The sequence below is a fragment of the Anomaloglossus baeobatrachus genome, chromosome 8, assembly GCF_048569485.1.
Source record: "Anomaloglossus baeobatrachus isolate aAnoBae1 chromosome 8, aAnoBae1.hap1, whole genome shotgun sequence".
NCBI classification, from domain to species: Eukaryota; Metazoa; Chordata; class Amphibia; order Anura; family Aromobatidae; genus Anomaloglossus; species Anomaloglossus baeobatrachus.
This window is the reverse complement of record NC_134360.1, coordinates 45,305,453-45,332,463: the sequence shown is the minus strand read 5'-3', so window position 1 is coordinate 45,332,463 and position 27,011 is coordinate 45,305,453.

Sequence of the window (27,011 nt, the reverse complement as noted above, 5' to 3'; positions counted from 1 at the left end):
AATACTTTTCCAGAACTGAGCTGGCTTCATGAGGTGTTTTTCAGCAAATTTAACTCTGGCCTGTCTATTTTTGGAATTGATGAATGGTTTGCATCTAGATGTGAACCCTTTGTATTTACTTTCATGGAGTCTTCTCTTTACTGTTGACTTAGAGACAGATACACCTACTTCACTGAGAGTGTTCTGGACTTCAGTTGATGTTGTGAACGGGTTCTTCTTCACCAAAGAAAGTATGCGGCGATCATCCACCACTGTTGTCATCCGTGGACGCCCAGGCCTTTTTGAGTTCCCAAGCTCACCAGTCAATTCCTTTTTTCTCAGAATGTACCCGACTGTTAATTTTGCTACTCCAAGCATGTCTGCTATCTCTCTGATGGATTTTTTCTTTTTTTTTCAGCCTCAGGATGTTCTGCTTCACCTCAATTGAGAGTTCCTTAGACCGCATGTTGTCTGATCACAGCAACAGCTTCCAAATGCAAAACCACACACCTGTAATCAACCCCAGACCTTTTAACTACTTCATTGATTACAGGTTAACGAGGGAGACGCCTTCAGAGTTAATTGCAGCCCTTAGAGTCCCTTGTCCAATTACTTTTGGTCCCTTGAAAAAGAGGAGGCTATGCATTACAGAGCTATGATTCCTAAACCCTTTCTCCGATTTGGATGTGAAAACTCTCATATTGCAGCTGGGAGTGTGCACTTTCAGCCCATATTATATATATAATTGTATTTCTGAACATGTTTTTGTAAACAGCTAAAATAACAAAACTTATGTCACTGTCCAAATATTTCTGGACCTAACTGTAACCTAAAGCCAGAGCTATACAGGCACTATCAGGCTGATTCCATACATACCTATAGTTGTCAGCTAGGATGTATAGGTATTGAAACACAAGCAAGTAAAGTTTGTAAAATCAGCAGCTTTTTGAGTGGCAGCAGCTGAAAAATCAGCTGATGGCTGGGGCCAGGTATTCATAGTGATTCCCGCCTTCCTGCCTGTCCATTCTCCTACTGTTATTTGTGCTAATTTTATTATCGAATCGTTTTACTAAGTGACTAGAAGGACCTGTGCCGATATCATGCCCATGTGACCATAAGGGGTGGGGCCTCAGCTAACATAGCTGATACCAGGAAGCAACATTATTTTTCTGTTGGCTGAGGCCCCGCCCCTTCTGGTCACATGGGTATGATGTCAGCACAGGTCCTTCTAGTCACTTAGTAAAATGATTCTATAATAAAATTAGCATAATAACAGTGGGAGGAACAACAGGCAGGGGGGCAGGAATTACTATGAATACCCACCCAGCTATCAGCTGATCAGCAGCTGGTGCCACTCAAAAACGTGTTCATTTTACAAACTTTAATTGCTTGTGTTTCAAAAGCTATACACCCGAGCTGACCATTAAAAGTATGAATAAAATCAGCCTGATAGTGCCAGTATAGCACTGACTTTAAGTTATATAGGAAAATCCTGGTGATTGGTGCACTTTAAGCAAATCCTATTCGGCTCTCCAGCTGTTTGTTCTACAACTACAAGTGCCAGCATGCCTTACATCTACCAGTACAACACGCCCCCCCTGCATTTATCTAGTCAGCAGGAGTTAATGCTTTATACTTGATGACAAGAATATTGGATGGAGTCAGCAATCAGATTGGCATTTGCCAAACTTTCTGAAACCTCGTTTGCCAAAGACGTATTTTGTAACAAGGTCGCAGTGGGTCAAGGGGAACTGGTGCGAGGTGACTGTGCAATCCCAAACAGCTGAGCGATTTATAACCATTACCAGTCCGCTCCAATAGGGGATGATTTACAGTTACAAAACATGAAACTGAATAATCTGGTGAAGGACTAAAGACATTTTAAGTTAACCCCATAGATCACTCATCTTCAACCAGTGACTCTTCTGCTGTTGGGAAACTACAGCTCCCAGAATGCCCTTTCAGCTGCCGCCTGCTGTAAAGGTATGCTGAGTGTTATAGCATTGCAACAGCTGTAGACCACAGTCATAGAATAAAAGCTGATCCAATAGGATCCAGTTGTGTAATCTGGGGCTTCCATTGGCTCCGGTACTTTGCCTATGACCACCAATGTTGAGAAGGGAACTCAGCTCAAAATATTTCATGACATATAATGCTTTATTCCTGTAGGGAATATGATTCAGCTAAAAAATACTCTATCCCTTTAAGTGACATCACTACTAGAATGATGATGTCATTCGTCCCAGCCATTATAACTGAGCAGGTTCCATCATACAATTTATATTGCTTAATCTGATGCTTTGTTTATGTGCAAAGATGGTCCAGCCTGAGCCCAGCTAGATGAGACCCTGACAGCCACCATGAGTACTATTTTAGGTGGCACGGTGGCTCAGTGGTTAGCGCTGTACTATGTATATAGGAATAGATAATGGCATAAACATCTGCATATCGTAGAAATTATATATAGCAATACACATGTACATACATATACATCATATATAGCGCAGAAAGAACTATAATGTATGAACCAAATCGCTGACAGGGAACAGACCAAAAAACGAGAGAGGCGATCATCGGTTCAACTTTTTTTATTAATATTCATATTGTAATTTTAGAACATGCGGAAAGGTATATAGGGCAGCATAGTGGCTCAGTGGTTAGCACTGCAGTCTTGCAGCGCCAGAGTCCTGGGTTCAAATCCCACCAAGGACAACATTTGCAAGGAGTTTGTATGTTCTCTTTGTCTTTGCTTCGGTTTCCTCTCACACTCCAAAGACATACAGATAGGGAATTTAGATTGTGAGCCCCAATGGGGACAGTGTTCCTGATGTATGTAAAGTGCTGTGGAATCAATAAGTGAATAAATATATTATATTATCTTTTGGGTAGAGCAGATTCCCTTCCTCCACACAAGGTTCTTCTAGACCCTCTTAGATTAGGAGACTCAAGTCCTTGCATCATAGCCCTGAATTTCAGGACCATGGAAAGGCGCACAAACATGCAAACTGAAATTGTGCCACCAACTTTGCCAATGTAGCAGAGCCGATTTTATTCTCCAGGTGTTTGAGGCAGCGTTTTCTGTGCATCATACATGCAGTCCCATGTAAGGCATCAAGTAACACATTGTGATGTCAACCTGATGTGTGCCAAATTGGAAACTCAGCTCTGCTACATCTGCATTTACGCCAAGTCTGACTCTTTTGTGCATAGTGTCGTTAATCCAATATTACCGTCCATAATTCATCTTTGCATGCCTTATAGGAAGCCAGCTGTAAGGTCAGTAGTGCTATATATTTCATAATTCTATTGCTTCATTGGTGTTGGCACTTGGCAAAAGGAGAAAAGCCTCCAACGTCCACTTTGCCTCCTCCCGGAGATTGGCTCAGAGCTCTCCCAAATGTCTGCAAGAATTCCCAGCTGTGAAGACACCGGGTGACCCTACACGGGTGCCAGCAATTTGCACAATACGCTGATGCCGCTGCTGATTTGCAGGCTGATGGTCAGTTGGCAGGGATGGACGGCTGCAGGGAGCTGCTCGTCGTGATTGTGATGGATTCATTGCTTTGAAACTTTCTGGGCCCCGTCTCAGTTTTCCCTGGCTGCTGCTTGTGCCAACGGAGATAATGAGACTGACAACATCTATAAAAACGCAGAGCCGGCTGACTGACCCCCAGCGACCAGCTATAATCTGTACGAGAAACTAGCAGCAAGTGCTCAATCTCCCTACAGCACCACGACTGCCATAAGTATTACACTGGCGGACACAGACAGAAAAGGGTCCCTCTACAAGAACAATATATGGCCATTTGCAGCCTAAAAACTCATAAAAATGCCAAATAGCACCTGTTGTGGAGGTAGAAAGGACTCCCTTAGGCCCCTTTCACACATCAGTTTTTTGCCATCAGTCACAATCTGTCGAATTTTGAAAAAAACAGATCCAGTGACTGATGCCGCTGGATCATTTTTTTTCCTCATTGACTTGTATTAGTGACGGATCGCGATGGATGGCCTCACGTTTCATCCGTCGTTCGACAGATCTGTGGAAAAATGTTTGTCCGTTGGATGCAGACGACGTCCACAGTAAAGTTTTTTGTGTACGTGTCCATCGCCGTACGTTGTTTGGTAGAATGGAAGCCTATAGGCCCCGTCACACGCAACGACGTATCTATCGATATATCGCCGGGGTCATGGATTCCGTGACGCACATCCGGCATCGTTAGCGACGTCGTTGCGTGTGACACCAACGAGCGACCGTTAACGATGGAAAATATTCACCAAATCGTCCATCGTTGACACGTCGTTCATTTTCAAAAAATCGTTGATTGTAGAGGACGCAGGTTGTTCGTCGTTTCCAAGGTAGCACACATCGCTACGTGTGGCACCTCCGGACTGACGAACAACAGCTTACCTGCAGCTGCCGGCAATGAGGAAGGAAGGAGGTGGGCGGGATGTTTCGTCCCGCTCATCTCCGCCCCTCTACCTCTATTGGGTGGCTGCTTAGTGACGCCGCTGTGACGCCGCACGAACCGCCCCCTTAGAAAGGAAGCGGTTCACCGGCCACAGCGTCGTTGCTAGGCAGGTAAGTCCGTGTGATGGCTCCGAACGATATTGTGCGCCACGGGCAGCGATTTGCCCGTGACGCACAAACGACGGAGGCGGGTACGCTCGCTAGCGATATCGCTGCGTGTGACTGGGCCTTTAAGGGGTTCCCTAAGATTTAAGCGGGCTTTACACGCAGCGACTCACCTTATTATTGATCGTTGTCCGGTTGTTGTAATCCCGATTATCATTGCTGCTTTTGCACACAGGTTGTTCGTCGTTCCTGAGGCAGCAGACATCGCTACGTGTGACACCCCGGGAACGACGAACAACAGCTTACCTGCGTCCTCCGGCAATGAGCTGGGCGTGTGTGGCGCCCTGGACTAGCCAGGTAGCCATAGACAGAACACACACACACCCCCACCCCAGACAGTTACATTAGTCACACAAAAACCCTTGTTGCCTCCCTCTAGGGTCTTATGTCCACACCAGGTGGGGCGGAGCCAGGCAGTTGGCCCCACCCACTGCAGAGTTCACAGGCCTGGAGGCGGGAAAAGCAGGAGATCAGTTTAGGAGGTGAAAGTGAGAGGTCACGAACTGCAAGTGTCTGGGTTGGAGCCCAGGCACTGACAGCAAGGTTGGCAGACGGTGGTGGCCGTCTGCAGGAGTGACGGATCTTTGCGGAACCGTAGGACCGGGGTTGGGCGGTGGCCCACCGGTACCGAACCGGGGAGCGAAGTTAAGCACACAGGCAGGGCCATCGGACCCCGACTAGGCTTGGAGCCGCCGACAACAGTCAAATCCGAGTGTGACAGGAACCCCAGGGGTTTCCTAACTACCCAAGTCCCGTCAGAAGGCAACCGTCTGCACCGTTAGGGTATACAGCCACCGCCACAGGCTAGAGACCCAAGGGCCAGCGCCTGCGGGCAAAACGGGCTCCTCCGGCATCTATACACCGGGGAGCGGACTACCGTTGGGAACCCATCGTAGTCAACTCAGTACACAAAGGTGCAGGGAAAGACAGCCACCATCACCTGTCCGGGGAGAGACACTGCAGCCAGCTGCGGGACCCGTCCATCCAGCCGTTTGGTTTACCAGAGACTTTGTGCATCTGTTGCTGAGTGAGTACAACAGTGCCATCCGGCACCGCGCCGCGCTGTCCCTGCAACCCTGCACCTCACCAACCCTGCCACCCTGTCACACCACCGGGCCCCGGGACCACCAACCCCTACCCACGGGGGGGAGAATAACATCCCAGCTGCTCCTTACCATCGCTCCCGGGATCCCCGTCACCAGCAGCGGTGGTGCCCATCTTCACCACAACCCGTGGGTGGCGTCACGGACTAAATCCCCAAACAAACCACCCCCTTTTCACTCACGGGCGAGGAGCACCGCTCGAGTCCCCGTATCCGGCCTACCACTCGAGCCACCGAGCAGCAGCAGCGCCGGACCCGAGCGTTAGCGAGGGCAGCGCCCCGCCGCCCGCGACAAGTGTCTTTCCTTTGGCTGCTCTCCGCCCCTCTGCTTCTATTAGCCGCCTGCCGTATGACGTTGCTGTGATGCCGCACGAACCGCCCCCTTAGAAAGGAGGCAGTTCGCTGGCCACAGCGATGTCGCAGGGAAGGTAAGTCCGTGTGACAGGGCCTAGTGATGTTGTGCGCCACAGGCAACGATTTGCCCATGACGCACAAACGACGGGGGCGGGTGCGATCGGCAGCGACATCGCTAGCCATGCCGCTGCGTGTGAAGCCCGCTTTAGTTTCTATAATTTGTACAGTAAAGTGCAGCTATATGATATAGAATTAGTAAGAATGGCCCCAGGTAAAATTCCATCTCATGGCATCAGACATGGTGGTCAATCTCTAATTAGTGGAGATATTGGGTGTTGTGGTCACTTTGCAGAATGTTATGTCACTTATTTTTGCATGTAAAGTGCAGTTGTGGGATTCTGGAGCTGGGATCTTTTTTTGGCCGTTCCACTATTTCACAAAATATGTGGTGAAAATACCTACACTAGCTCGGGTGGATATTTAAGGGATTTTTTGAAATGCTCTCTGAATAGCTAGTTCCACTTTCAGAAGATGATACTGCACTAACGACAGAGATGCTAATTCCTGTGGTTAAGCCGGTTCTGTAAATTAAGGGTTAACAAAGGTCGATGAACTCGATGTTAGTGACTTCCTAAATTATGCAAAAGTTTGACAGATCTTTTTTCAACTCCTATCGCAAATCCCTGAGCTCATCAATACTGCGCTCCAGTCATTGTGGATCCTCTGTGATTGCCTACACCTGGTTTTGGAAGTCTGACAAAATAACACAATGATGTGATAAGATCATAAGAACATTCAAAAAGCCTAATTGTGTATGTTCTTCATGCCGAGCATGGAGCACACACTATATTATACTCATGGGAGGCCACTTTGTCACCCCCCTGTTGAATGCACTTTAAGAAGAGTGGAGGAAGGGAAGTGACAACTGCTGTGCGCCCGTTTCTGGAGGTTGTCCTTCATCAAAGAAGGCACTTGACATGTGGGCCAAGTGCAGAAACTTTTGGTGAAGCTCATCTGTCACTTTTTAGTGCTTCCCTTTCATAAGATTTGTGCTTACAATGTAGCAGTGTTTAGCATAAAATATAAATACTTCCCTGAGTGCAAAACAACGATAGGTAGCCGATGTTTTGTTGATGATTAACGCAGACACAGACAATGGAGAAGATGGAGAAATTAAAGAGGACCAGCCATCAGGATTTTGCAATATGAACTAAAGGCAGTGGCATACAGGCAGTAAGATGCTGAATCCAGGCATACCTGTTATAGAAAGATCTGATGCTTGGTTGCAGAAATATCTTTAATCAAAGTTGCAGAAATGCCCTGCAATTTGATTGACAGGTGCAACGGGTCGGGTCCTTCCTGTAAAGTCCTCCTCTAGTGTCCTCTATGACGTGCCTCCTTTTCTTTATTTCAATATCACTCCGCGCAACGATTGCTGTTGGCGACAGCGCGTGCGCATTGCCACAGTAAAGGCGGCATCACACGGTACGATATATCGTGCGATCTGTCGTCGGGGTCACAGATTCCGTGACACACATCCGGCATCGTTAGAGATGTCGTACCGTGTGACACTTCCGAACGACTGTTAACGAGCAAAAATACTCACCTTATCGTTGCTCGTTGAAACGTCGTTCATTTTCATAATGTCGTTCCTCCTTCTGTGCGCCGGTTGTTCGTCGTTCCCGTGGCAGACCACATCGCTACGTGTGACACCCTGGGAACGACGAACACAGCTTACCTGCGTCCCGCTGGCAACGAGGAAGGAAGGAGGTGGGCGGGATATAAAGTCCCGCTTATCTCCGCCCCCCCCGCTTCTATTGGGCGGCCGCTGTGTGATGTCGCTGTGACGCCAAGCGTCCCTCCCCCTTCAGGAAGAGGATGTTCGTCGCCCACAGAGAGGTCGTTAGGGAGGTAAGTATGTGTGACGGGGTTAATGACTTTGTGCGCCACGGGCAATTAATTGCCTGTGACACACAAACGACGGGGGCGGGTGCGATCGCTCATGCGATGGCCCGATCTATCGTCTTGTGTGACGCCGCCTTAAATCTGTCTTCATTAAAATGGAGGTGAAGTCCGTAGATTCGCGAATCTCAATCTCCGGTGCGATTTTATTGAAGACACTATGGTGAAGACTATAAGCGGCAGTGGTGCCTGTGCAGATATAAAAAAAAAATGTGCATGCGCCGATACATCTAAAATGGTGCCGGAGATTGCGGTTTGCGCAGGCGCAGACTCTGGCTCCATTTTACTGATGATAGAATTAATGTGTCAATGCGCATGCGCTGCCAACAACATCAATGGCGGTGCGGCACAATATTCCAATAAAGAAAAGCGGATACATCATAGAGGACACTGGAGGAAGACTTTACAGTGAGGACCAAACCCACAAAGACCCACCTCTGTTGCACCTGTCAATCAAAATTAAGTGCATTTCTGCAACTTTGATTAAAGATATTTCTGCAACTAAGCATCGGATCTTTGTACAACAGGTATGTCTGTAAATTGATACTCAGCTCAAACTATGGTCAGAGTATGTGAACAACCGCAACAAAAAGAAGTCATTGTATGTAGAGCTACAGTACCCAAACCCACAGGAAAGTGCCATACAAGACTGGGAGGACCCTCAATACTGGGAAGAGTCTCCATATATACATTGTATGCTATATTCTTCTTTTTCTGCATCTATGAGAGTCATTATCTGCTGCCCTTGCCCTAGAATCCGATATATATGAAGAATGTAGCGCAACCTGCTCCTGCGGCCATGTCTGCAGTATAGACCCAATTGTGCTGCAGCCTCCCAGAGGACAAGTTACACTGTTACACAAGACAGGCCGAGAGATATTATAAATCCAGCTGCATTGAGTAACGCTAGTGGGATAGAAGTGAAAGCTCCTAAAATTGGAGTAACCCTTTCAGTTCTGACTCAAATGTCCTATCTTCTGGTTCTGGGTAAAAAATATTTAAAGGGAACCGATCACCAGATTTGTCCCTTATAATCTGCAGCCACCACCAGTGAGGCCATATATAGCACATTCTAGAATACTGTGTATGGGCGCCCAGGCCGCTCTGTCTCACGTAAAAAAAGACCCTTTATTATACTCATCTGCGGGGCGGTCTGGTCCTATCAGCATTGCTGGTCTCAGTCCTGCACCTCCTCTCTTCCTTCCATCACCGTCCTCCTTCCCAGCTCCGTGTGGATGACGCGTCCTACGTCATCCACACAGAGGCCTCCATTGCGCTCCTGCACATGTTTGGCACCCTAGGGGGTCAGGGGATAATACTTGTCACCAGACCGGTGAGGATCAGGGGATGTCATGAGTGGCCCTGTCCAGCTTCATGACCCCAAGGTGTACATGGAGGAGGATGGGTGGATAAGGGTGATGGTGGAAGTTGTTGTCATGACGCCACCTGCGGTATGCGACCAGGGAATTAGCCGCCGCTGCTGTCGCTGTCCTTCGGGGCGGATGGTATTAGCAGCCGAGATGTTTCTGCTCCCCACAGGTGGAGCGGACCCTGGGGAGGATGATGAGGAGAGTAGTGGTGGAGGGTGCCGAGGTGCGGGGAGCCGTCGCCGGGAATGACATGCGAACACAGTCTCTGCGGGTTCCAGGTGTTTTACTCACAGTCTATGCCACTCACCCAGGAAGTACCGGTCACCCATTGTGATGGGCCCCGTCGACCTCAGATAAGTTGGAAGAAGCCACCGGTGTTTGGAAAAAGTCCTTTCTAAGAGTTGCCCCTCCAGTACTGAGGAACCTGGGCTGAGCGTTCCCCGCTTCAAGCCACAGGCCCCGTGAAAGAAGAAAAAGGAAGAAGGTGGTGGTGGTGTCTTGTCGCCAGAACTGGTGTCCCAGGTAGACTGACTGAAGATTGTGTTAGTTGCTCCTATTTCTACCCCAAGTGGAACCCACCTCCCAGGTGGCTGGCTTCAGTGACCGGGAAAGTCCCATACATCGTGATGGCCACCCCCCTATCTACCCTGGGCCATCCCCCCAGTAGGAAGGCACCTGACTGTATGTAAAGTGTGAATGTGGAAAACCGGTGATTAACCCCCGCCTCAGGGGCACCACATATGTGCAATTCTCTCTTCCCTGCAGAGAGCAGTTCAAAACATTGTAGTGCGCATGCGCGGGTGATCTTTGACCTCTCCCCGCTTCAGCGCATTACAGTACTCGAATAAGCAGTTCTATAAGTCAGTGGTCCCCAACCTTTCTTACCTTGAGGAGCCGCAATCAGCTGTTAGAATTGGTTGTGAGCCTCATCCAGCCCCTCAACAATAATGAGACCAAGACCCCCATTACCAGTATAATGCTAGCCAAAGCTTTCTCACAGTAATCACATAGAGGCAGCATGTATACATCCTACCTTACCCCCATTGGGGCTTCTCACATCAAGTTCCCCAAATATATGGTCACATCCAGCTTACGCTTCCTCTGACAGATAAGATTATCCTATCTCCACCTTACCATACTTCATTTATTTCTAAATTCCCAACACCAGTACATGCGTATTCCGGTCTGTTTTCCTATGCGAGGTTACTCACAAAAGTCACTATTTGAAGATTTTCTTTTCATAGCCTTTAGCTATACCTGATGAGAATCCAGCATGCTGCCAGACAGCCACAAGCCATGCAGCATGGTCCTGCGAGCCACATGTGGCTCCCAAGTCATAGTTAGGGGGACACGTGCTATAAATCCTTGGTATTGTGGTGTGATAGTGATGGTGGAAATACATCGTGTGCAGAATTATTAGGCAAATGAGTATTTTGATCACGTGATACTTTTTATACATGTTGTCCTACTCCAAGCTGTATAGGCTGAGAGCCAACTACCAATTAAGTAAATCAGGTGATGTGCATCTCTGTAATGAGGAGGGGTGCGGTGTAATGACATCAACACCCTATATAAGGTGTGCTTAATTATTAGGCTGGGTATTAACAGCTACAAAATTTTAATTTTGTTTCTCTCACTGAGAACAATCAGTAATTATTAGGCAACTTCCTTTCCTTTGGCAAAATGGGTCAGAAGAGAGATTTCACGGGCTCTGAAAAGTCCAAAATTGTGAGCTGTCTTGCAGAGGGATGCAGCAGTCTTGAAATTGCCAAACTTTTGAAGCATGATCACCGAACAATCAAGTGTTTCATAGCAAATAGCCAACAGGGTCACAAGAAGCGTGTTGGGCAAAAAAGGCGTAAAATAACTGCCCATGAATTGAGGAAAATCAAGCGTGAAGCTGCCAAGATGCCATTTGCCACCAGTTTGGCCATATTTCAGAGCTGCAACGTTACTGGAGTATCAAAAAGCACAAGGTGTGCCATACTCAGGGACATGGGCAAGGTAAGGAAGGCTGAAAAACCACCACCTCTGAACAAGAAACATAAGATAAAACGTCAAGACTGGGCCAAGAAATATCTTAAGACTGATTTTTCAAAGGTTTTATGGACTGATGAAATGACAGTGACTCTTGATGGGCCAGATGGATGGGCCAGAGGCTGGATCAGTAAAGGGCAGAGAGCTCCACTCCGACTCAGACGCCAGCAAGGTGGAGGTAGGTACTGGTATGGGCTGGTATCATGAAAGATGAACTTGTGGGACCTATCAGGTTGAGGATGGAGTGAAGCTCAACTCCCAGACCTACTGCCAGTTTCTGGAAGACAACTTCTTCAAGCAGTGGTACAGGAAGAAGTCGGTATCGTTCAAAGAAAAGCATGATTTTCATGCAGGACAATGCTCCATCACATGCATACAACTACTCCACAGCGTGGCTGGCCAGTAAAAGTCTAAAAGATGAAAAAATAATGACACGGCCACCTTGTTCACCTGACCTGAACCCCATAGAAAACCTGTGGTCCCTCATAAAATGTGAGATCTACAGGGAGGGAAAACAGTCCACCTCTGGGAGCAGTGTCTGGAGGCTGTGGTGGCTGCTGCACGCAATGTGGATCATAAACAGATCAAGCAACTGACAGAATCTATGGATGGTTGGCTGCTGAGTGTCATCATAAAAAAAGGTGGCTATATTTGGTCACTAATTTTTTTGGGTTTTGTTTTTGCATGTCAGAAATGTTTATTTCTAAATTTTGTGCAATTATATTGGTTTACCTGGTGAAAATAAACAAGTGAGATGGGAAGATATTTGGTTTTAATTAAGTTGCCTAATAATTCTGCACAGTAATAGTTACCTGCACAAACAGATATCCTCCAAAGATAGCCAAAGCTAAAAAAAACCCCACTCCAACTTCCAAAAATATTAAGCTTTGATATTTATGAGTCTTTTGGGTTGATTGAGAACATAGTTGTTGATCAATAATAAAAAAAAATCCTCTAAAATACAACTTGACTAATAATTCTCTGCACACGGTGTAATGGCAGTCAGGTGGCAGTAAGGAGTGAACTACTTAGGGAAAGGGCAGTATTATAGTAGTTATATTCTTGTACATAGGGACAGTATTATAGTAGTTATATTCTTGTACATAGGAGCAGTATTATAGTAGTTATATTTTTGTACATAGGGGCAGTATTATAGTAGTTATAATCTTGTACAGACAAGCAGTATTATAGTAGTTATATACTTTTATATAGGGGCAGTATTATAGTAGTTATATTCTTGTACATAGGAGCAGAATTATTGTAGTTATATTCTTGTACATAGGAGCAGAATTATTGTAGTTATATTCTTGTACATAGGAGCAGTATTATAGTAGTTATATTCTTGTACATAGGAGCAGTATTATAGTAGTTATATTCTTGTACATAGGGGGCAGTATTATAGCAGTTATATTCTTGTACATTAGGGCAGTATTATAGTAGTTATATTCTTGTACAAAGGGGCAGTATTATAGTAGTTATATTCATGTACATTGGAGCAGTATTATAGTAGTTATATTTTTGTACATAGGGGCAGTATTATAGTAGTCATATTCTTGTACCTAGGGGCAGTATTATAGTAGTTATATTCTTGTATATAGGAACACTATTATAGTAGTTATATTCTTGTATATAGGAGCAGTATTATTGTAGTTATATTCTTATACATAGGGGGGCAGTATTATAGTAGTTATATTCTTGTACACAGGGGCAGTATTATAGTAGTAATATTCATGTATATAGGGAACAGTATTATAGTAGTTATATTCTTATACATAGAGGGCAGTATTATAGTAGTTATATTCTTGTACATAGGGGCAGTATTATAATAGTTATATTCTTGTATATGGGGGCAGTATTATAGTAGTTATATTCTTGTACACAGGGGAAGTATTATAATAGTTATAATCTTTAACACAGGAGGGATTGTGGATATATTATTGCACGTAGGAGCAGTGTTACAGTATATTCCTGAATATAGGAGGCAGTGTTATAAAAATTATATTTTGTTCTCTAGAGAGCGGTAATGTAGTGATTAGTGATAAGATAGTAAAAAGTTTTATGTGTAGCCATGTTCAATAAAATATCTAGCTAATAAATGTATCTTCTCTGACTTGGCCTCATTCGTGTGACTTTTACCTAGTACATTACAATGTGTTTTTGTTTTTTGTTCAGTACAGTCTATATTTCCTCTAGGCAGAACATTTTTGTGGCCCTCACATACCATTGGGCTTAGCTGTGCTCTGAGAAAAACACAAGTGAAGCCAAAGCAACAAAAAATATGAATCGTAGTAAAAGTTACAGTAGGTCATAAATATCCAATAAAGCCAGGGGCGTAGAGGGAAACCATGGGGTCCCATGGCAAAATTCCTAATTGGGCCCCCCACCCTCGGCGGAGTAGGCAGGGTGACGGCACATAGGAGGAGTCACAGACTGGCATATAACTTTTAAAGAAAAGGGAGTGACGTGTTGCAGGAAGGATGTAAACAGTATTTTGTTCTCACTGAAGCCCCTTAATGTTTTTACCATTAGAATACCTCTTTTATGGCTGAATAGAGTACAATGCCTCCAAAAATGCATCTATCACACTATCTGATAACACCACCTAACAGTGAATTCCCCTGCACGCACCATCTGATGACCCGTGTCTCCAAAACAGAATATTGTCCCCACAATACATAGCATAAGCCCCCCACACAATATAAGACCCCTATATCACCTCACACAGTATAATGGCCCCATCAGCACAATCCCCCCACACACAGTATGAATGGTCAAGCAATTGTCCCCACACACAGAATATGATGGTGTTATGCACATAAGTAAACCAACACAGGTAAAACTGGATGAAACCTATGTCAATGCAGCCGCAGCTGTACCCTACTGGTTCCTATACAGACTGGTATCCCTAGCTGCACAGCCTCTAATGGCTCCTGCACAAGATGGAATATTCCTGGCCGCAACACTAGAAACCCACAACTTGGATCTGTCTGCGAAAAAGGCCATCGAGTTGTTTCTCTTACTTCCTGAGGAACCAAAGGGGAGGTTACTGTGCACTATCAACCAAGTCAGGAGAAGCATGCAGAGATAGGCAGGGACGCAAGGTGCGGAAACTACGAAATACGAATATCAAAGCCACCTGGGCTTCCATAACACCTCAGCAGTGCCACAGGCTGATCACCTCCATGCCACATTGCCGCATCGATGCAGTAATTCATGGAAAAGGAGCTCAACCAAGTATTGAGGCATTTCCTGTACAGACTTTTCAGTAGGTGTCAACATTTGTGTAAAATCATTTTTTCAGTTGGTCTTATATAATATTCTAATTTTCTGAGATAATGACTTTTGGGTTTTCATTGGCTGTAAGCCATAATCATCAACATTAACAGAAATAAACACGTGAAATAGATCCCTCTGTGTGTAATGACTCTATATAATATATAGGAATAGATCCCTCTGTGTGTAATGACTCTATATAATATATAATAGATCCCTCTGTGTGTAATGACTCTATAATATATAGGAATAGATCCTTCTATGTGTAATGACTCTATATAATATATAGGAATAGATCCCTCTGTGTGTAATGACTATATAATATATAGGAATAGATCCCTCTGTGTGTAATAACTCTATATAATGTATAGGAATAGATCCCTCTGTGTGTAATGACTCTATATAATATATAGGAATAGATCCCTCTGTGTGTAATAACTCTATATAATGTATAGGAATAGATCCCTCTGTGTGTAATGACTATATAATATATGCGTTTACCTTTTTGTATTGAATTACTGAAATAAATTAACTTTTTGATGATAGTCTAATTTATTGAGATGCATCTGTATATATATATATACTGTATATATATATATATATATATATATATATATATACAGCATATATACAGAGGCTGTAGGGACCATCATATATGCTGTATGTAGGAGCTGTGGAGACCATCATATATCTAGAGCGGCTGTTGGGACCATTTTACATATACAGTACATACAGGGGCTGTGCAGGCTATCGTATACACAGAGGCTGAGGGGACCTCCATCATTTATATACAGGGGCTGTGAAGACTATTTTATCTAATATATAAAACTGAATGTGTGTGTATGTGTGTGTGTGTGTGTGTGTGTGTGTGTGTGTGTATGTCCGGGATTGTCATCCGCACCATCGCAGCTACAGCCACAAAATTTTGCACACTCACACTTCTGGACCCCGAGAGCGTCATAGGCTATGTTTCGAGGGGAAATTTTAACCCCGCTCTTTACAGCTATTTGCCAAAAAAATTGCCTCCATTAAATCGAATGGAGCTGGGAGCCACAGTGCAGCCAGAACTTCAGAAGAATGCGCAGCCACGCCCTTATATGGAATATTGGCGTGTCACAATGCAGCCAGGGAAAGAGACAGACACAGACAGGGAAAGAGGCAGACACAGACAGGGTAAGAAACAGACATAGACAGGGTAAGAGACAGACACAAAGAGACAGACACAGACAAAGAGACAGACTGACAGGGAAAGAGACAGACAGGGAAAGAGAGGGAAAGTGACAGACAGGGAAAGTGACAGACAGGGAAAGTGACAGACAGTGAAAGTGACAGACAGGGAAAGTGACAGACAGGGAAAGTGACAGACAGGGAAAGTGACAGACAGGGAAAGTGACAGACAGGGAAAGTGACAGACAGGGAAAGAGATAGATAGGGAAAGTGACAGACAGGGAAAGAGATAGATAGACAGACAGGGAAAGAGATTGAGACAGACAGAGAAAGAGACAGACAGGGAAAGAGACAGATAGACAAAGAGATAGAGAGACAGAGAGATATATACAGAGGGGGAGACAGACAGAGAATGGGAGAGAAACAGAGAGACAGTTACTATCCCGGGCAGCGCCGGGTGCTATGTTGTGAGGCGAAAATTTAACCCCGCGCGTTCCAATTTACCAATCAATTTTGCCCCTATCTACATAATGGGGAAAAAGTGAAACGAAAAGTGTTGGGGGCAAATTGACAGCGGCCAGATGTGAACAAGGGGGACTTAAAGAATGAGAGCGATGGTGCCAAAGAGTATATACTGTACAGTTGCTAAGGTGGTGCCTCGACATGGGATACTCACCACACTCGGGGATATGAACATACACACAAAATGCACCACACACTACCACGTGCTTGAGCACATATACCACCCTCAGCACACATCTCACCACACATACACCAACCTCCCCACATAATCGCCCTAAACACACACAAGTCTGGTATTATCCTTCACAAATAAAAATCTGATTAATAAGCAGCCAAACTACAAGAGCAACAAATGTACCACATAGGAAATACGGCAGCTGTCAGTCACATGACCTGTCTATATGTGTGAGCTAATATATACTGTCAGGGGGAGGGCTTTCTGTTGCCTGGAGATTTATCAGGCTGCCAATAGGAACCAATCACAGCTTAGCTTCTATTTTGCTACAGTTAATTAATCTGAGCTCTGATTGGTTAATATAGGCAACTAAGGACATTGTCAGTATGTGTGAGGTCATAGGATGTTAAATCTGTGTGGAATATCTGTGGTGTTGAAATATATGTTGTGAAATGCTTCTATTAGCTTAGTTTTTGCCTTTTAATAATTACATTTCTATCTATTTGTTTTGTGGTTTTTGTGTGCAGAATACCGAAGCCGGGTAGTACAGCTAGTATATATATATATACATGTTGCGGACGGGGGGGGGGGGCACGCCGCTGAAGGGGCTGCTCGTTCGTTACTGCGGCTCGAGTGGTAGCCGGAATCAGGGCTACTCACAGTTCCAAAGAATTGCACACAAAGTCCAGTGGTAAACCGAATTGGCAGTGACTGGTCGCCTCCGGCGGGTGTATTAGGGTCCCACACCCGGGTGTAGCAAACAGGGGTCCCTTCCTCCTGCACTCAGTGTTTGTGTCTTCATTGGGACAACTCCGCTTGGAACAGGGAAGTCCGCTCCCGGTACTGTGTATGTTGGGAGCTGTGGCCCGCGAAATCTGACCCTTGGGATCTCTGTGGGTTCTGGAGGACACCCTATCCCCCGCGTTGGGCTTCCGTTTCGCTCTCTGGGCTTACTGTGGAACAAGGCCTGAAACCTTTTCCCCGGCTGGTCAATTGACAAGGGGCTTGCAACCTTCCTCGCCCTAGGGTCCAGGCACCCCGACTGTGCACGGCCTCCGGATTGGATTCCCGCTGTCGGCACCGGCGGGCTACAACCCTGCCCAAGTCTGCTTAAGGTCTCCTGTGACTGGATCTCCATCGCCTGTGGTACTGCTTGCCGTCTGCCACCTAGTCCGGTAGTCCAGGGGCCCCAACCCCTGACTCCGCTGTCACCTCGCACCTTTCCACTTCAACTGTCAGTACTTGACTCCACACTTCAACTGTCTTGTTCCCTCCCAGAACACATTAGGACCCCTAGGTGGGCGCTCCCATCCACCTGCTCCTGCCCACTGGTGTGTCCCTATTGTCATGGGGTTGACTAGGCTTTACTGGCTGGTGTTGTGCACCTGGGTGTGGGTTTTGTGTTGGTATGCCAAGGAGGATGGAGTCTTGTACCTGAGAGATTTGTACAACCTCTGTGACTACCTGATTTTGCCAGGGCGTCACATACACACCGGGGCTTTGGGGTGCATCATTTATATACAGGGTACATACCCGTGATGAGTTTTACTCTAGTTTTTGACGTGTATTTTCTCTGCGTCAAAACTGCTGTGTTTTACAGTACAAGCAAAGTGTATGGGATTAATAGAAATCTCGTGTCCACTGTGCTTTTTTTACGCTGCACGCGGTGCGTTTTTCCAAGCCACAGCATGTCAATCTCTCTTGCGGGTAAGCTGAGCCCTCAGTACAGAATTTCCCCATAGACTTGCATTAGATGCGGATATTCTTAAGGTAAAAAATGCATCAAAATTCATGTAATCCTAATGATGTCAATACGAGGAAAGTTTCAAAAACAGAACAGCTTTATTTAAAGGATGACAAAATACACAGCGTCAAAAACACGATAAAAACCACATACAAAAACGCAAGAATAAGCAAGTAAATGAAGGTGCGGAGATGGTGAATAACTTCTGCAGTCAAAAACTGAACATTTACTGATCTTGGGAACGTAGCCCAACAGAGGAGACATCGAGTCTCTGCGCGGCCGGACACAGACTCTACAGAGGTAGATCCTTCTCCTGACCGCAGGCCATGTCCGGAGGATTCTCTGGTCTTTGGTGGAACTGATGGAGCCTGATTGCTTTTGTCGCGGGCAGAGGAGGGGACGCTACGCTCTCCTACTGCTCGGGTCCGGCGGCTGCTGCCGCTGTTCGGTGGTGGTTCGAGCGGTGGGCCGGATCCCGGGGACTCGAGCGGCGTTCCTCGCCGGTAAGTGAAAAGGGGGTTTTGATTGCGGGGATTTGATATCGTCCGTGACGCCACCTACGGTTGTGGTGAGGTTGTGACACCACCGCTGCTCTGGACGGGGATCCCGGGAGCGGTGGCAGGGAGCAGCTTTGATGTTAGTTCTCCCCTCCATGGGTAGGGGGGTTGGTTGTCCCGGGGCCCGGTGAGGGGGTAGGGATGGATGGCAGGCGGGTTACAGGGCCTGGTGAGGTGTAGGGTCGCGGGGGCAGCGCTGTGCCGCACGGCACGGTGGTACTCACTCAGCCCAATGATGTACACAGAGTCTCTGATGAAACAAACGGCTGGATGGACGGGTCCCACAGATGGCTGCGGTGTTGTTCCTCCCGGCAGGTTGATGGTGACTGCCTTTCCCTGCACCTATGTAGTGTAACGGTTCCAACGGGTTCCCACCGGTAACCCGCTCCCCAGCTTTGAAGGTTGCTGAAGGAGCCCCTTTTGCCCACAGGCTCTGGCCCTGGGAACTTTAGCCTTGGCGGTGACTGTGTTTCCCTCTCTCGGTTGGACTGTTGCCTTCTGTCGGGATTTGGCTGCTGGGAAACCCAGGAGATTCCCTTCGCTAACGGATTTGGCAAATTCACGGCGACTCCTAGCCTTGCCGGGGTCCGTAAGCCCCTGCCGGATGGTGCTGGCTTCTCTTTGCGTACCGGTCCAGTACCGCCGGGCCACCGCCACCAACAGGTCCTTACGGTTGGCTCCGATCGGCCTCTCCTGCAGACGGTCACCACTGTCTGCCAACCTTGCTGTTCTGTCCGGGCCACACACCCGGACCAACTTCTGTCTGCTCCTCTACCACTTTCCTTCCTCTCGCTTTCACTTCCAAACTCTAACTCTCTAAAAACTCTACTCTTTTCCCGCCTCCAGGACTGTGTACTCCTCGGTGGGCGGGACCAACCGCCTGGCCCACTTCCTGGTGTGAACATCAGCCCCTGGAAGGAGGCAACAAGGGTTTTGTCTGACTTCGGTGTGCCTGACCGGGAGTGTGGGGTGTGTTGGTGTTGTTATCTGTGGCCCCTGGCTTGTCCAGGGCACCACACTTTCACCAGTATCTGCTACCAAAGGATCATATGCTGTTGAAATTCTGATGAGGAGATGGAGGGTCTGATGCCACCGAGTCCCCCTGACTCTGCCGCTATGGACCGTGCGCCCCTGAATGAAGCCTTCAATGAGAGATGTCCTACAATATAACAAATACCAGTGCATATACTGAAATTCAAGAACATGAACCGCCAATTACTACTATATGGCTACATGAGACGGTGTAATGCCCATAGGCTATTCTGTTTACTACTATATGGTTTCACTATAGCCAGTCCTGCTTTGATGTTAATTATATTGTATCCTGTACGTAATATTTCACTTCCAGGAATGCTATAGCTCAAACCCAATTCAACCACATGTGGAATGTATGAAGTGGATACAGATGTACAGACCGCACCATGCAACAAGGAGAAGAGCAGCAGCGAAGGCTTATAGCAAATTGACTGCATGCAAAAAAAATCTATATATGCTGTATGCCTTCATTGCTATCTTATACATAATGGCTACAAGAATAATATATCTAATTTATTACTGCTCCTATGTACAAGAATATAACTACTATAATACTGCCCCCTATGTACAAGAATATACCTGCTAAAATACTGCCCTTATGTACAGGAATATAACTACTATAATACTGCCACCTATGTACAAGAATATAACTACTATAATACTGCTCCTATGTACAAGAATATAACTACTATAATACTGCTCCTATGTACAGGAATATAACTACTATAATACTGCCCCCATGTACAAGAATATACCTACTATAATACTGCCCCTATGTACAGGAATATAACTACTATAATATTGCCCCTATGTATAAGAATATACCTACTATAATACTGCCCCTATGTACAGGAATATAACTACTATAATATTGCCCTCTATCTACAAGACTATAACTACTATAATACTGCTTCCTATGTACAAGAATCCAACTACTATAATACTGCTCCCTATGTACAAGAATATAACTACTATAATACTGCCCGCTATATACAAGAATATAACTACTATAATACTGCCCCTATGTACAAAAATATAACTACTATAATACTGCCCGCTATATACAAGAATATAACTACTATAATACTGCCCCTATGTACAAGAATATAACTACTATAATACTGCTATGTACAAGAATTTATCTACTATAACACCTATGTAGAAGAATATAACTATGGGTGGGATTCAGCTGGTTCTCACTAATTCAGGGTAACTGATTGTTAAAATTGTGGCGGGTTCCCCAAACCAGCAAGAAGCAGTACCCCAATTCAGAACTGGGGGTTCGCAGGATTCAACTGAATGTGCGTCCCTGAAGTCAATATTTGCACCGGATTTGATAATACCTTCAAATCCAACCCTGAGGAAAAGGCAAGCTGTTCATCAATCATGTTTGCCCCTAAACAACTACAGTATAAAGAAAAAACGTAATAGAGACTTCAAGGTCCCCAACCTTAACCCTTAGAAGTATTAAACATTGAGACACCATTGTGGAGAATATATATAGATACAGGTTGGGATGCCCCAAACAACATGGGTCTAGAAGTTTTCCAACTGTCATCTTTCCTTGGGCACCGAGGGACCGGCACCGATAAAGGGTCCCTTTTTGCCACAGAAAAACAAACTTCGGCTCTTTTTAGTGGAGTGGAAATTCTACCCTCACAGGTCGTCAGTACAGAAACACCTTCACGGGAAGTTTTGGTTTCACAAGACCTCCGCCGAAATCGGTGATCAAATCTACGAAAAACTGGCTTTAAAATGCAGGGTCGTTCCACTGTGTGCTTGCGGACGAGTTTCAAAATTCAACACAATAATGCTCTGCATGTCGGTTCCCCTGTTGCAGTGAGCGGATCTTAGACTTGGCTAGATGAGACTGAGTGCCGAGAAAAACCCGTCCACCATCAAGAATAAGATGTATCAGACAAAGAAAAGGCCCACGCTTGCGGGTCTCCACTTAAGAGTGATACAATAATAACAACCCGCTGTTCCTCACCACCAGAGAAGCGGAGACGTAAACAGAAGTATAACTTACAGGCCTCTCTGAAAGTAACAAACCAGCTGCGCTCCTCCAAAAATATTTCCGGGAGAGACAGTTTGGGTTCAGATGATCAAGCGGCCAGGACTGATTGCTCCAGTGGCCTCCAAACATTGTATGTATTATGGCATCAAAAGAATATTTCCCAGGCTTGTCTAAATGATGTTGAGCAAACTTTAAATGCCCCTGAATCTGCTTTTTGTTCAGTAATGGAGTCTTGCGTGGTGCGCGTACATACAGGAGTGTGCATACAGGCCATGGAGGTTGAGTGCATTACTTATTGTTTTCTTTGATACAATTTCTCCCGCTGATTCCAGGTTTTTATGTAGCTCTCCACAGGTGGTTCTTTGCTCTTGGACAACTCTTCCGATAATTTCTTTCACTCCCCTGTCTAAAATCTTGCAGGGAGCTCCTGGACATGGGCGGTTTATGGTGAAACGATGATCTTTCAACTTCCGGATTATGGCTCCAACAATACTCACTGGAACCTTCAGAAATTTAGAAATTCTAATGTTGCCAAATCCATGAATATGTTTTGCAACAATAGGGTTGAATTAACCAATGAAAATAGGATCGTGTAGAGTACAGAGGAGTTTTACAAAAATATCTCAAAAACCCCAATAAAAATACTAAGTTTTCAACAATAAGGTTGTGAAGGTCTTGAGATAGCTAACTGGTTTTACCTATCATGAGATGTTTCTTGTGTGGAATCTTGGTAATGTGACACCTTGTTATAGGCCATAAGTTAAAGCAATTGATATTTTTTTAAGTGACAGGATTGCTTTCAAATTACAGATAGATTTCAGCTGGTATCATGACTTTCCATGTTTTTTATTTTTGAACCTCAATAGTTTTTCCTTGTGTCATTTCTCTTTATGACACATACCTTAATTTATGGATATCTATGGTTTGATTTCTTTGCCTGTGTGGATTGGATGGGTTGTTACTGACATATAGTGATAAATTCATGTCAATTGTAACTTTATAAATATATTTAATTAGAAGATTATTGCTTATTGCAGCCAATGTAACTACTAGAATGCTGCCGTCATGAAAAAGAATACAGTATAACTAATACTTTCTCCTATATAGAAGACTACGAATGCTGGAACATCCTACATTTTATAGCACAGGGTTTTCGTTGGCACACTGATTCTTATGTGAAGCTATTACAGGTGAGATTCTACAATTTTGTGTTATAATAGTACTTTCTAGTTTAATAATACCAGCCCTTAATGAAGTACCGTAATGATATTTTTCTCATTGTTATCCAGACATCTATTCTTTCTGATGGATGTGGAATTTTTTTGAGTGACTTGTAAAATAGAGCTCTGCTTCAGGCTTCAGAAATAGGGCTGTGTACCCGAAGGATAAAGGATAGTGTTGAGCGGACCCGGATCCGCAAAATCCGGATCCGCACGGTTTGAGAGCCCGATCCGAGTCCGACCAGTACCCGGGATTCGGAGTGCACGATCCGGATCCGTTTTTTTTCTCTCTCTCTCTCTTCCCGGATCCGGCTCCCCATTGATTTACATGGACGCGGATTCCGGATCGGATCCGGACTTATGCGGCAACCCGATCCGGATCCGCCAGACCCGGATTATAACTGATCCGCTCAACTCTAATAAAGAACATTCCACCTCTACTGTGGATCCATCGGATCTGTGCTGTCAGCAGAATCTGTGCCTTTGTTTTCTGGTGTGATCGACTACAACAATAACAATCATCATAATAATCATAGTAATAATATAAAGTCGTCCCCCCGGCCCCTCATGTCATGTGTTTGTTCCTTTGCAAACGTGAAGCGTTTCCACAGTTCTGCTGCCCAGATGTGTTCCCGAAGACGAGCTTTGTATGGATTCTTAGAAGAAATGATGTCACCGTCACACTAGCTCTTATTTTCCTATATTACTGTAGAGCTCAATATTTATAGATGTGATGATTATTGGTGAGCTCCAGCTTGTTTATTACTACGAGAGAGAAGTGTATGAGCATAACAGTGCTGCAGCCAATAGCTTCTTCAATGGTTCCTATATTAGAGCCAGCCACAGTGCCACTATAACAGAGCCAGCCACAGTGCCACTATAGCAGAACTAAACACAGTGCCACTATAAAATAGCCAGCCACAGAACCACTATAACAGAGCCAGCCACAGTGCCACTATAACAGAACTAAACACAGTGCCACTATAAAATAGCCAGCCACAGAACCACTATAACAGAGCCAGCCACAGTGCCACTATAACAGAACTAAACACAGTGCCACTATAAAATAGCCAGCCACAGAACCACTATAACAGAGCCAGCCACAGTGCCACTATAGCAGAACTAAACACAGTGCCACTATATAATAGCCAGCCACAGAACCACTATAACAGAGACAGCCACAGTGCCACTATAACAGAACTAAACACAGTGCCACTATAAAATAGCCAGCCACAGAACCACTATAACAGAGCCAGCCACAGTGCCACTATAACAGAACTAAACACAGTGCCACTATAAAATAGCCAGCCACAGAACCACTATAACAGAGCCAGCCACAGTGCCACTATAGCAGAACTAAACACAGTGCCACTATAAAATAGCCAGCCACAGAACCACTATAACAGAGCCAGCCACAGTGCCACTATAATAGAGCCACTATAATAGAGCCACTATAATAGAGCCAGCCACAGTGCCACTATAACAGAACTAAACACAGTGCCACTATAAAATAGCCAGCCACAGAACCACTATAACAGAGCCAGCCACAGTGCCACTATAATAGAGCCACTATAATAGAGCCACTATAATAGAGCCAGCCACAGTGCCATTATAACAGAGCCACTATAATAGAACCAACGACAGTGCCACTATAATAGAGTCAACCCCAATGCCACTATAACAGAGCCAGCCACAGTGCCACTATAATACAGCCAGTAACAGTACTACTATAATATAGCCAGCCACAGTGCCACTATAATAGAGCCACTATAATAAAGTCAGCCACAGTGCCACTATAATAGAGCCAGCCACAGTGCCACTATAATAGAGCCAGCCACAGTGCCACTATAATAGATCCAGCCACAGTGCCACTATAAAATAGCCAGCCACAGAACCACTATAACAGAGCCAGTCACAGAGCCACTATAATAGAGCCACTATAATAGAGCCAGTCACAGTGCCATTATAACAGAGCCGCTATAATAGAACCAACCACAGTGCCACTATAATAGAGTCAACCCCAATGCCACTATAACAGAGCCAGCCATAGTGCCACTATAATACAGCCAGTAACACTGCTACTAAAATATAGCCAGCCACAGTGCCATTATAATAGAGCCACTATAATAATGTCAGCCACAGTGCCACTATAATAGAGCCAGCCACAGAGCCACTATAACAGAGCCAGCCACAGTGCCACTATAATAGAGCCAGCCACAGTGCCACTATAATAGAGCCAGCCACGGAGCGAACCCAAGTGTCACTATAATAGTCAGCCACAGTGCCACTATTACAGAGCCAATGAACTGTGTCACTATAACAGAATCACTACAATAGAGCAAGCTACAGAGCTACTATAGCAAGGCCTGACACAGTGCCACTATAATAGAGCCAGCCACAGTGCCAATGGAACAAAGCCATAAATAATAGAGCCAGGCACAGTGCCACTACAGTAAAGTCAGCCACAGTGCCACTATGACTGAGCATAACTTAGTGGCCCTATAAATTAGCCACAGGGCCTCATAACATATTCTACCAGCATGGCTAATAGTCACACATATCACTTAGATTAGAAATGTCTCAGTAGAATTTTCCCATCTTCCTCCCATGGAAGGTTATACACCTCGGCTGCCTCAGTTTGGGCTTCTATAATCTTGCCCTCATACGTGCTCCCCTCGCTGCCGCCACATTCTTGCGCTGTTAGATCTGTGAGCCTCATAGTTTATATAAAGGCATCTGTGAAGCAACGCAGGGTCTATGCTCCATAAAACAAGCGCTATGACATGATTCAGCATCTCATCTCTATAGGAACAGTCAGGAAATTCTCCGGTGTTTATTGATATTACATATTATAGGGTTAGGTCAGCGATGGTGTCATTTGTTTGTAAGAAATGGCAATTCAGCAGTCAAAACCCAGAAGAGCTGCTCAACGCAAAGCTGTGCTTGTGTGGCAGAATTACAGATTCTTGCAGTAATTTATTTTGAGCTCTGCTGCAGTGGCTTTTACTTAATATCCCAGCTTTTCTAAAATCCTGAGTGGCAAAACTATGGGCGGTCTAGAGAGCTCCCTGTAACAAGCATAACAGCAGCCAGCTTTACATTACAGTTTTGTGACTTTTCAAAGTGATTTATGCTACAATTCTTGAGGTATTCGGTTTGATGAATTGGGGCCAATGGGTTCATACAATATACTGTATATCATGTACTAATCCTTGTATTATACTCAAGAGCTGCACTCACTATGCTGCAGGTTGAGTCACTCTGTACATACATTATATTACTGATCCTGAGTTACATCCTGTATACTCCAGAGCTGCACTCACTATTCTGCTGGTGCAGTCACCACTGTGTTCATACATTACATTACTTATCCTGTGTTACATCCTGTATTATACTCCAGAGCTGCACTCACTATTCTGCTGGTGCAGTTATTGTGTACATTACATTACTTATCCTGTACTGATCCTGAGTTACATCCTCTATTATACTATTCAAGTGTTCTGCTTCTTGGTTAACTCAGTGAAGCCACTGGCATAGTGAGTGCAGCCCTTGTGTATAATGCAGGATGTAACTCAGGATCAGTACAGGATAAGTAATGTAATGTATGTACACAGTAACTGCACCAGCAGAATAGTGAGTGCAGCTCTGGAGTATAATACAGGATATAACTCAGGATCAGTGGCGTAACTACCACGGTCGCAGCGGTCGCGATCGCGACCGGGCCCGGGAGGTCAGGGGCCCGGCGGCCTCAGGCAGAACAGCAGCCAGCTCCTGTCAATGTGAGAGGAGCCGAGCTGATCTGTCACAGACCACGCGGCCTCTATTTGACCCGCTGCCGCCACTGACACCGGGCTCCCCTGCCTG